The sequence below is a fragment of the Vicia villosa genome, unplaced genomic scaffold (genome assembly GCF_029867415.1).
Source record: "Vicia villosa cultivar HV-30 ecotype Madison, WI unplaced genomic scaffold, Vvil1.0 ctg.001650F_1_1, whole genome shotgun sequence".
In the NCBI taxonomy this organism is placed as follows: Eukaryota; Viridiplantae; Streptophyta; class Magnoliopsida; order Fabales; family Fabaceae; genus Vicia; species Vicia villosa.
Window position 1 is genome coordinate 1 of NW_026705685.1, and position 12100 is coordinate 12100.

Consider the following 12100-nt stretch of genomic DNA (forward strand, 5'->3'; position numbering starts at 1 on the left):
CTACGCCGATAGAATTCATGTGCCACCATCTCTTCTCAACCTACTCTCTTCCCCTTGGCCTTTCTCCATGTGGGGAATCGACATGATTGGAATGATCGAACCAAAAGCGTCCAACGGACATCGCTTCATCTTGGTAGCCATAGACTATTTCACCAAATGGGTTGAAGCAGCTTCATATGCAAACGTTACAAGACAAGTTGTCGTCAGGTTTATCAAGAATCACATCATCTGTCGCTACGGCATTCCTAACAAGATAATCACTGACAATGGGTCGAATTTGAATAACAAAATGATGAAGGAACTTTGTGAAGAATTCAAGATCGAACATCACAACTCATCTCCTTACAGACCAAAGATGAATGGAGCTGTAGAAGCAGCTAATAAAAACATCAAGAAAATCATTCAGAAGATGGTCATCACTTACAAAGATTGGCATGAAATGCTCCCGTATGCTCTTCATGGTTACCGTACATCAGTACGTACTTCGACTGGAGCAACTCCTTTCTCCCTCGTATATGGCATGGAGGCAGTCCTACCTATAGAGGTTGAGATTCCATCAATGAGAGTCTTGATGGAGGCAAAATTAACAGAAGCCGAGTGGTGTCAAAGCAGATTCGATGAACTGAACTTAATCGAAGAAAAGCGCATGACAGCTTTATGCCACGGACAGCTATATCAACAAAGAGTGAAGAAAGCTTTCGACAAAAAGGTTCGACCTCGCACAATCAAAGAAGGCGACCTTGTACTCAAAAAGATTCAATCTTTTCTCACAGACTCGAGAGGGAAATGGACTCCCAATTATGACGGCCCCTACGTGGTCAAGAGAGCTTTCTCAGGAGGAGCCTTAATACTCACGACTATGGATGGAGAAGAATTCACCCGTCCTGTGAACGTCGACGCAGTCAAGAAATACTTCGCCTAAATAAACAAAAAGAACAGCTCGCTAAGTTGAAAACTCGCAAAGAGCGACTTAGGCAAAAAAGAGCGTCTCGGTGAATCGAAAACCCGAAAGGGCGATTCAGGCAAAAGTTAGAGACATAAAAAATAAATAATCCATCCCGGTAGACTTAAAACCCGAAAGGGGTAGTTTACGCAAAAGTTAGGGATATATGGCAAGTAACTGTGTTCAGGACAAACTTGATCATTCAAAATCCATAAGCGGAGTATTCATCAGCAGTAGGTCATCTTCTACGAAGCACGAATACGGCGCAACTTGGAGTGGAAGGGAAAGATAACGGTCGTCACGTTTCATCGTAGCCCTTTTCCCGAAAATTACCAATTTCCAACTTTGTAAATACTCCATGGAATCAAGCATTTGGCTGATTACCATTCCATATATAATAATTTGAGCCTTGTGCTTTTCCTTTGCAATCTAGTCTTATTCAGTTTCTTGAAATGCATTTTAAATTTAAACAGTCACTTTCTTGAAACAAATGTTTTCATAAAATAAAAATGAATTTACTTGCAAAAATAAAGGTGAAATTTCTTTCTGAGGTTTACAAACAATAGGAAGAATGCAAACAGTTGCTCCGAGAACGGTTGAGACTCCGGGAACCAATATTTCCCCATGAGGTCGCTTTGCGAACATCTCCCGATGACGGATCTTTACTTCAATTCATATTATTTACTTCGGACAGCGGACAACTGATAGCCAGATATTCCAAACAGAGTTCGAACTACAAGAAGAGGACATCTTCTGATCAACAAGAATTCAAGTCGTATCATAGGATTTTACATCTACGACAATTCTATTCACATTCACTTTTCATTTTATCATTATCATAATATTCATGCATACATTACATCATAACTGCATAGTCAAATTAGGCTTTTAATCATGAGAATGCCCGAGTCATGAGGGCATGAACTCAAGTTTCCCCTGCAAGTCCTGGAGAAACTTTTTTCTTTCAAGACAACGACTCATGTAAAGAGATTTCCCCAAGCAAGTCGACAGATGGTAGTCTCCCTCAAAGAGATAGTTTGTTCACTTTTGGAATCCCTCAACTGAGAATCTCCTGCAGAGCAACATTCAACAGTCTTTTTCAGATAAGATAGTCTGCTTCGCATTTTGGAATTCCCTACAGGTCTGGTATTTCCCCAGCAGGGTCAAGTGATGCCACTTCTTGTCAAAAAGTAATTCAGAATCTCCCAGCAGATCGACAAGTGATTCCCCAACAGAATCAGTGAATGGTAGTCTTCATCCAGAAGATAGTTCATGATCCCCAGCGGAGTCAACAAATGGTAGTCTTTCCCCAAGGAAAGACAGTTTGTCCGTTAATACTCAAGAGACCGACAAATGGTACCAATCGACGAATGGCAGTTTTCACCCCGAAAACAGTTCGTCTGCCTTCAAAACAAAGTCATTAGCCCCTCAAAAGAGCGCGGGCCCATATGACAATCTTTCAAAGATGCTAGGTCAAAAGGGAAGATGGCGAAGTTTCTTTATTACCATCAAATGGTATCTTATCTCCAAGTGCTGATGAGAAGTTTGATGAGGAAACAAACCCTTGAAGTTTCTTTATTACCATCAAATGGTATCTTACCTCCAAGTGCTGGTAAGAAGTTTGATGAGGAAACAAACCCTTGAAGTTTCTTTATTACCGTCAAATGGTATCTTACCTCCAAGTGCTGGTGAGAAGTTTGATGAGGAAACAACCCTTTGAAGTTTCTTTATTACCGTCAAATGGTATCTTACCTCCAAGTGCTGGTAAGAAGTTTGATGAGGAAACAACCCTTTGAAGTTTCTTTATTACCGTCAAATGGTATCTTACCTCCAAGTGCTGGTAAGAAGTTTGATGAGGAGACAAACCTTTGAAGTTTCTTTATTTACCATCAAATGGTATCTCATCTCCAAGTGCTGATGAGAAGTTTGATGAGGAAATAAATCTTTGGAGTTTCTTTATTTACCATCAAATGGTATCTCATCTCCAAGTGCTGATGAGAAGTTTGATGAGGAAACAAATCTTTGGAGTTTCTTTATTTACCGTCAAATGGTATCTTACCTCCAAGTGCTGGTAAGAAGTTTGACGAGGGAACAAACCTTTGGAAATTTTCTCTTTATCTGAGATATCGTCCAAACGCAACTAAAACCAGTTTCGAGATTTGGACATCCGGAACGAGAGGAGATTGTTTACCTTTCTCTAAGTATCAATACTTAGTCAAAGAAGATGGATTGCGCATCCTACATCGCCATCCATTCATCAGAATCCACATCAAGTATTTCTGCAGGAGTTTGTCTCCTCGTCCCCCGCCAAGTGCGACAACGGGATCAAATCATGCAAAGATTTTATCAATTACAACATCTCAGGAGCGCCCAAAATTCGGGCATTCCTCGATATTTAAGTCTCTTTTACGCAGGAGAGATCAAGATATCAATCTCTCTCCCTCCAGATAAAAGAAACTTAAATAGGGGCATCTGTCATACCCTAATTTTTGACCCCCCTGAGATGACATATCTTCAGGATTTTTCATCAGGTCAAGACAAGTACCCAGAGCAGTCATTTCTCCATCTAGTACCTAATCAAGGATGCTCAAAGACAAGAAAGCTCAGGCAAAGGATCAATCAATACAAAGATTAGTCTCTAATACAATCATGGAGCTCAAAAACTTCACTTTTCTCATCTATGATTGATTAGACATCCAGTCATATGAGTGCAGGTATACTCAGGTCACCAGACTAGAGTTTTTGAGCCTATCAAGGACTAAAATCAGGGATCACATTTGGGAAACCCTAAGAAACCTCAGAGGGTCATTCAAAGACATCAATCATCTTCAAATAACTCATATTACAAGGTCTACTGGACATCACACTTCAATTCAAAGTCTACAGTCATTACTTTCACATGGTCGACAAATTAGGGTTTTGACCTAATTCACCAAGATAGTTGACTTCTGATCAGGGCATGAATCCAAAACTCAAGACATGATTCAAGGATCTCTACTACCTCCATATAATCCATTTATATCATCCATTTGGGGAGAAGATCTTATTTCTACACAAAAGCCCAAAAATTCACTTTGTCAGGAAAAAGTCAACTGTGAAGGATCATCATTGACTTTTAAGGTTTTTGGTCAAAAAATGACTTTCAAAGATCAATATCATCAATATATGGATGTCAAAGTCATTTGGCCAAAGAAATTCAAAGAAATTCATCAAGGAGCGAAAAGTCGGGAATTAGGGTTTTTGAAGGCATGGTGAGATCTCAAAATTTCACCTACACAACTCAAAAAAACTTCCAACATGAAAGTTGTAGATCTTGCCAAATAAAACAACATCTTACAAGGGAACTTTTTTCAAAAGATCAACCATTTATGAAGTTTTGGAGATTTTGAAGTTTAGGTCATAAACACTTAGAAATTTTTCTAAGTGTTTTAACCTAGTTTTCTTCCAACTTTGGCCTCATTTTTCACAAATTTCCCAAAGGATTTTGGAGAAGACATAAACTAATGATTTAAAGTAGATGTTTAGGGCTTTCCAAATTGTGTTCAACCTTCTCAAAATTCAATTTGAGCTAAGAGTTATGCTTGTTCAAAGTTGGCCTCATGAAGTAAAATTATAGGTCATGGACACTTTTGGACTTTGCAAATTTTGTGCAAATAACCTCTCTTATGGATGCTACACGACCCATAACACATCTGAAATCATGCCATGCATTCATTTTCACCATGCCATAAGGATTGAAGAAGATTCTAAAAACAAGAACATGTGATTATGTAATGATTACATTTGTGAATTTATGGCAAATTGATGAATCACCCAAGGAATCTTCTCACCAACCAATTAGAGCTCATTTCTGGCTCAGAATTGTCCCCTAAGATCAAGCAAAATCGAGGGCTAGGGGATTGATCAAATGGAATCAAATTTCTCATCATTGCATAAGAGATATTTGCAAAATTCCTTCATGGCTAAGAAAGCAAATCAACTTCACTAAGGAAGCTCACTCCTCTGCAGCTATACTGATCCATTTGCCTATAAATACAGATGCATTCCTCATTCAAAAACACACCAAAGCAACCATATTACTTGCTTTCTCTTTCTCTCCTCTTGTTCATTGTTTTTCAAAGTTCTTTGGCAAGAAGAATCGATTTCTTCAAACCAAAGCTTATCTTTGGGAAGTGAGCATTCTAACATCTCAAGGGAGGTCATTTGAGGTGATCCAAGCACCTGGATCACTTCTGTAGGTGGAGGAACACCATTGTTGCTCTCACTTTGGAGCACTTGCAGTTGGAGGTCCATGGAGTGATTCAGAAGGTTTCAAGGCAAGCCAATCATCCAGACACACTCCTCAGGTCATAGTGAAGCTAACCAGATGGCTGCAGCTCATCTGTAACTCCAAATTCAACAACCTCCATGTTCACTTGAAGCTGAAATCGAGGGAGGTCCATAGAACAATTCAGAAGGATTCAGGCTACAATAAGCATCCAGTTAGCATCATTGAGTCTCAGGGAAGCTATTGAGATCATTCATTCAAGCCCAGGTGCCCTCAATCATCCTCACGACCTCCATTTTCAGAGGTAAGTTTCTGAACTTCACCTCTATAATTTAAGTACTCTTTGTGAAATAGCTCGATTCTATCTTGTTCAGCATCATCAGAGGATTGAAAACCCTCTATCATCATCCATTTATCTTTCAGTATAGTCATTTAATTTGATTTTGAAATTTTAGGGTTCTTCACGATTTCTGGTAAATTAGTTAGATGTAGTTAATATTAGTTTATGTTAGTTACATATTTAGAATCGTGAGTGAAATCAGAGCAAGTTTCGTGTTTACATCATGGCAAATGATTGAGAAATGAGTGAGTTCAGAAATTCAAGTTCATAGAGCTTGAGGTTGAAGATGAAGATGGTGGTGGCGCGCAAAAATTCAAATCTCAGGGCAGAGTTTATTTTATTTTGAGTGGTATGCGTTTTATTAATGACTAAACAACTTGCCCTAGTGGCCACACATGCGCCCTTAGTATCATCATGCCACAAGTCTGGGGTTCGAATCCCCCTCGCCCCAGACTTTTTGATTCTTTTATTTTTTAAGGATTTACAACTTGTTTTGAAATATGACCAAATGGAGGCAAGTCACTAACACTGAGCGCGCGTTGGCTCAGTGGTGTTGTTTTGGACTGATGACCTCAAGGGCGTGAGTTCAAGCCTTGCTAGGACCAAAACCTATTTTTTTACCACTTTTCTAACTTAATTCCTTCACAACTTTAACCAATTATTTAACTTATCAAATTAATTCATTTTGACTTCATTTTTTTAACACTTGTTGATTAATATATATATTTTATAAACAATCAAAAAAATCATAAAAATATTATTTATTTCATGTATTTTAATTAGGTTTAAAATAGTATGTTTTAAATGTTTTCTTAAATACTTTAAAATATATATTCATCTTGTTTTAACCTAATTACTTTGTGAATAATTTTATGATAAAACCCTAATTATTTAGGTCTTAATTGGGTATAGATTTCATCTTTGCTTTAATTAAGTTGACTTTTTGTCAAATCTCAAAACTGTTTTCAATCTCTGATAAAATCAAATGATTAGGGTTTTCAAACAACAAAACCTTGTATCATTTCAAATCATTTTCAACTGCTTTTATAACCAGTACTATAAAGTACTGGGCCTCTAATAGAGTGTAAGTCCCAAAAACCTTCTCTTCTTAGCTTGTTTTCAAAACTGTATTTTCAAAATCTTCTTTCTGTTTTCAAAACATTCTTCTGGTATTTGAAGGGCATTATTCCCGGTGAAACTCTTCAGATACCTATGTGACCTTTGTCCATCTTCACTTCTTCTGTTTTCAAAAACCATTAAGTGTTTATTATATATATTCAACTGTTATCAACAAAACAACAAAAATACTGTTGAGGCTCTGTACATACTTCTTCAATGGCCTCCACTCCATCCAGGTTAGGCTTTACAAGCTTTCCATTTACAGTCTTTATTTAAATTACTGTCAAATATAAACTGTGCATATATTAGTTTAGAACTACATTTGAGTATAAACCTTAGGACAGTTAAAACTATATATATATTATAGGAATATGACCTAGGATTGAGAATGTCTTCCCGGTGAAGGCTCTTTCCTAATTAGAGATCTGTAGTTCAAACCCCAAAGATGAATTATTCCCGGTGAAACATCTTGGCAAAAACCTTAGAATCCAAATAAATAGGACACATCCACCCAAAGAGGAATTATTCCCGGTGAAACCTCTTACCCATTTGCTTAGAGCCAAAATAAGTTCAAAACTACATAGCTTTCTCTTGTGCTATAACAAGGACCCTCGATTAGCCTCCTCTTGGGCTTTGTACAAGGGCCCACAGGCTTCTTAAAAGCATTTCCAGCTTCCTCTTGAGCTTGTATACAAGGACCCATCAGGTTTCTTATAAACATAGGAACAGGTCTTTAGTTACCGTTTAGCCTACCCTGGTGAGTTTCTTCCAATTTAAACCAGACTTTAAACAAGCTAAGTTTGTCTCAATTTTGCATTGAGTACACCTTTTGGAATGAGAGACATGGACAGTCTCTGTCACCCTTATCTTCATCAATCCTCCTTAGTAGAGTCTAGGATCTATGTTTTGGTCATCCTCAGCATTGAGTCAGCCTTCATCTTGGGCTTTAAACAAGAAGTCTCCATTAGATAATCTTTCTGCCATTCATTTTAACAAAATCCCTGGAAAGGGTTAGCTTCCACAAATTCCTTCATTTCAATAAAACCCCTGGAAAGGGTTAGCCTCCAAAGTCAATTAAAATCAATCCATCATTTCAATAAAAACCCCTGGAAAGGGTTAGCCTCCAAAGTCAATTAATAAAAAATGTCAAAAAAATAAAGATTCATTTCTCTTAGGAGATAATTTCCCCAAAAGAGTCAAAACCCCTGGAAAGGGTCAGCCTCCAAAAACATGATAAAAGTCAGTCTTTTAACAGACAGATTCACCAGCTGAGTCAAAATCCCTGGAAAGGGTTAGCTTCCAAAGAAAAACAGTCTTTTAATAAATAAAACCTCCTCAGTAGAGTCAAAACCAACAAAAACAGTTAGCCTCAACCTTGGGCTTCATACAAGGCACCCAAACAATAAAACTCCCCTGTCAAGAGTCAGCCTCAACCTTGGGCATTGTACAAGGCAGATAATAGAGTCTCCCCAGTGAGTTCTTCATCACTCAATAGCCACAACCTTGGGCTTTGTACAAGGCAGATAAACCATATCTTTCATGTGTCAAAGATTCCTAACACTTAGGATCTTCCCCTATATAGTCATCCATACTTAATTCATTTAAGAGTCCGCCACAACCTTGGGCTTTGTACAAGGCAGAAAATAATGTTTTCCCCTAGCTAAAGTCAGCCACAACCTTGGGCTTTGTACAAGGCACATAAAATAGAGTCATTCAATTATCCTCAAAAGTTAGCCACAACCTTGGGCTTTGTACAAGGCACATAAATAGAGTCTCCCTAAGTAGAGTCAGCCTCAATTCTGGGCTTTGTACAGAACACTAAAATACCCTGTAATTAACCCCCAGTGGAGTCATCTCCCGGAGTCAATAATATTAATTAATCAATCAAAAAGCCTCAAGCTTGGGCCTCATACAAGCCAGCTAAAAGTCAAATCTTTTATACAGTAGATAGACATAGCTTATCTCCATAGAGAGATATTTTTACTACTCTACCACATTCAAACAAACAAACATTCAATTTCAATTTTAATCAAGTCTCCCATTTAGGATTTTGAAAGGCATGAGCTGGCAGTAAAACCCAGACATGTGGTAACTTTCCCTAATTTGGATGAGCATCTTTCTTTCATTTAAGAGGCATTTGACTGGTATACTTGCACATACACAAGTAAGGTCCCCCTCTTGAATGAAATGAATTCAGTTATTCTGTCACTCCTTTAAATGTTTGTGGTAGAATAGTACAAATACCTCTCTGTAGAGATAATTTCATGTCTCTTTACTGTAAACAGAGATTTAATTCCAAGCTTCAACCTTGAGCTTCAAGCAAGGCACCAAAAATAATTAATTTCCCTAGTTAGTTCCCCGAACTACATTAAGCTCTGACTTCCACTAGGGATATGTAGGCATGAGGTTCACAAGGAATCTCAGCGAGCTAATAAAATACCAAAAATAGTCAGTTTGTCTGTCTGTCTGTCTTTTAAAATCAATTCAATTCCTTCTCCTAATACAAAGGAGAAACTTTCCCAATCATTAGCAATAAACACAAACACAATGACACAGAGAAGGTTCCTGTAGAGTACTACAGATATGTAGGGTGTTTAAACACTTCCCTATGTATAACCGACCTCCCGGACTCCAGAATTTCTAGTCTAGGTGTAAAATCCCCACACTTAGCAAACTCCTAGGGTTTAGTTGAGATCTTTTTTTCCCTTTCCTACTCGTAGGACAAATAAGAAAGTTCGTGTGATATCGTAGGAAGAACTGAAATAAAATTCATCCCACCACGGGCGCATTCTCCTTCCAAATTTCGCGTGAAGGGTTTAGCGTGCCGTCCTCCCAAGTGAAACGGGGAGGTAAAGAAAACGACCACCACAAGAGGGTGGAAAGCTTTTTTTACAAACACCTATCTTAAGGATAAAGATGGAAACTTTCTTGAAGAGGCACCGGGACGGCCAAAAAAGTATGAGATCTTCATTGGTGAAAAAGATTGGGCTGAGTTTGTAAAGCAAAGAGATGAAGATTTTCGAAAAAGGAGTGTCACGAATAGTGCGAGAGCATCCAAACCCGCGTATCCATACAAAAAAGGGAGTTTGGGATATGCACGCTTAGAGGATAAAATTGTAAGTAAATAGAAATGCGTTTTAATTAATTGTCTAAATGTGCATGTTTTATTTGACGATTTTATCATTTGTGTCAATGCATAGTTAGAGGAGACTAAAAGTGAGGAAACTTCACTTTCTGTACATGTGTTGTGGAAGGAAGCTCGTGTGGGCAAGAATCAAGCTGTCGATCCCGATGTTCAGAGAGTTTATACTGAATGTGTAAGTATAATATTGTGTCTTTAATTAAATCAAATGTTTTTTAATATATAAATGATTTTTTATCTCCACTAATAATTATTGAAATGTAAATGAATTACAGGAGACCTTGTCGCAATCGGCATCCACCGGTGAGGGGAGCGTACTTAGTAGAGCACTAGATGCTCCTGAGTATCTCGGTCGGGTGAGGGGTAAGGGTCATGGTGTGACTCCAACCTCTTTTTACAAAAGTCCTAGGAGAAGATCAAATCTTACCAATGAAGAAGTGTTGCAAAAGTTGCAAGAATTGCAAACACAAGTCTCTGAATTGCAAAGAGATAAAGAGATGTATATGAGAGAAAAGTGCAACACTTCATCGGTGAAAGAAACTAGTGATAAGGCTAGTATCAACTGTCAAAGGAAATTTCCCGAGGTAATTATAAATTTTTTTCCTTACAAATTGTTCTATTTTATTAATGATAATGACTTTATATTTACTATTGGTTTAGGGCATTTCATCTTGCCAACTATACTTATCGGCACCGAATTATCGACTAGTTGGCAAGGGAAAAGTGCACAACACTTTGGGAGATTTACTTCACCATAGACCGCTCCCGGATGGACACCTGAAAGTATCGGTGGATGTTGTAGTAGATCATGATGCGATGCTACCGGTACCTGACATGGTCTCAGAGACGACATTGCTGCGAGATGCAATAGGATCATTTGTTGCATGGCCCTCGGAGCTCATTACCATTAGTGATGAGGTATATTGAAAACGATTATGAATCATTTAGTTTTCGAATGTCAATTCTAAACCGTTTATTAATTATTTTTTACATTTTAATTTTAGACTGCTCCTATAAAACCCGCAATTAAGGGTAAAGGGATTTTACAGGAGGAGGAGTCTGTTGCATCACTAAAAGAGGTACATTTAAAGTGTTAATATATAATCTGAATCTAAATCTGCATGATTTTATATTTTACCTAACTTATATGATTTTTAGGCATCCGCTCGGGAGTCACAACAAGTGACGCAGCAAGTTCGTAGCGTACCACCCACTGGTCCTTCGAAGCCAGCGGCAAAAAAAGGCGGTGCTTTTGTGCCTCGATACCGGTCGATGCTTGCAACAATGGTTGATATGTACGATTTGAAGGATGGTGCTTTACGTGAAATCAATATGGATGAAAGTGTCTTCGGTATTGAATTCAAGTCACTTATTACAATTGATGACTTGGAAGAGATTTTTAGGCATGATCAACTAGGCGTCAGTAATATGCACTCATACATCCGGTAATATTCACTCATCCGATATATTATTTAATTAGTCCCACAATATAATTTATTTACACATTTCAATGAAAATAATCTAATGTTTATTATGTTTTTATTTAAGGTTGTTGTATGACAGAGTGTTGCGCGGGACTCCATTGTCTAACAGATTCCGTTTCGTGTCTTCCGCCCATTGCAGCGGAATGGCAATTGCTTCGGAACCGGAATCAGTTAGACAGCTCTTAGTCGATAGATTCATGTCCACCGACAATACAGAAAGTCTGCATCTTTGGGCGTATAATACCCGACCAGTAGGGTTAGTTTCTCATTCTTTGTTCATCTAATCTCTGTTTCTTTTGTGTATAGCAAAATTTTCATATAACCTATTGTTTTAATTTATAGAGCACACTGGTTGCTGCTTGCTATCAACCCTATAAGGGAAGTCGTGTATTATCTGAATTCGGTAAATGGTGAATGGACCAATTATCCGGCTATGAAGGACATCGTTGATTTGTAAGTGGGATCGTTCTAAATATATATTCGTGTATATTTATATATTTACTTATTTGTGGGATTGATCTAAACATATGCTTTTATATATTTGTTAATTAGATCAATACAAGTGTTCCGAAGTCAACGGGACGCACAGGTATCCCGGACTAAATCAAACAACATTACTTGGATCCAAGTGCAGGTACATTATTTTTCACAATTTTGCTTATAATATTTATGCTACTTGATAAAACAAGACAACTATAGAATCTTATTTGTTTTTCTATGTAGTGTCCGCAACAGCGAAACAGTTACGATTGCAGATACTTTGTTTTGAGGTTTATGAAAGAAATCCTTCAGGCGAATCAATTAG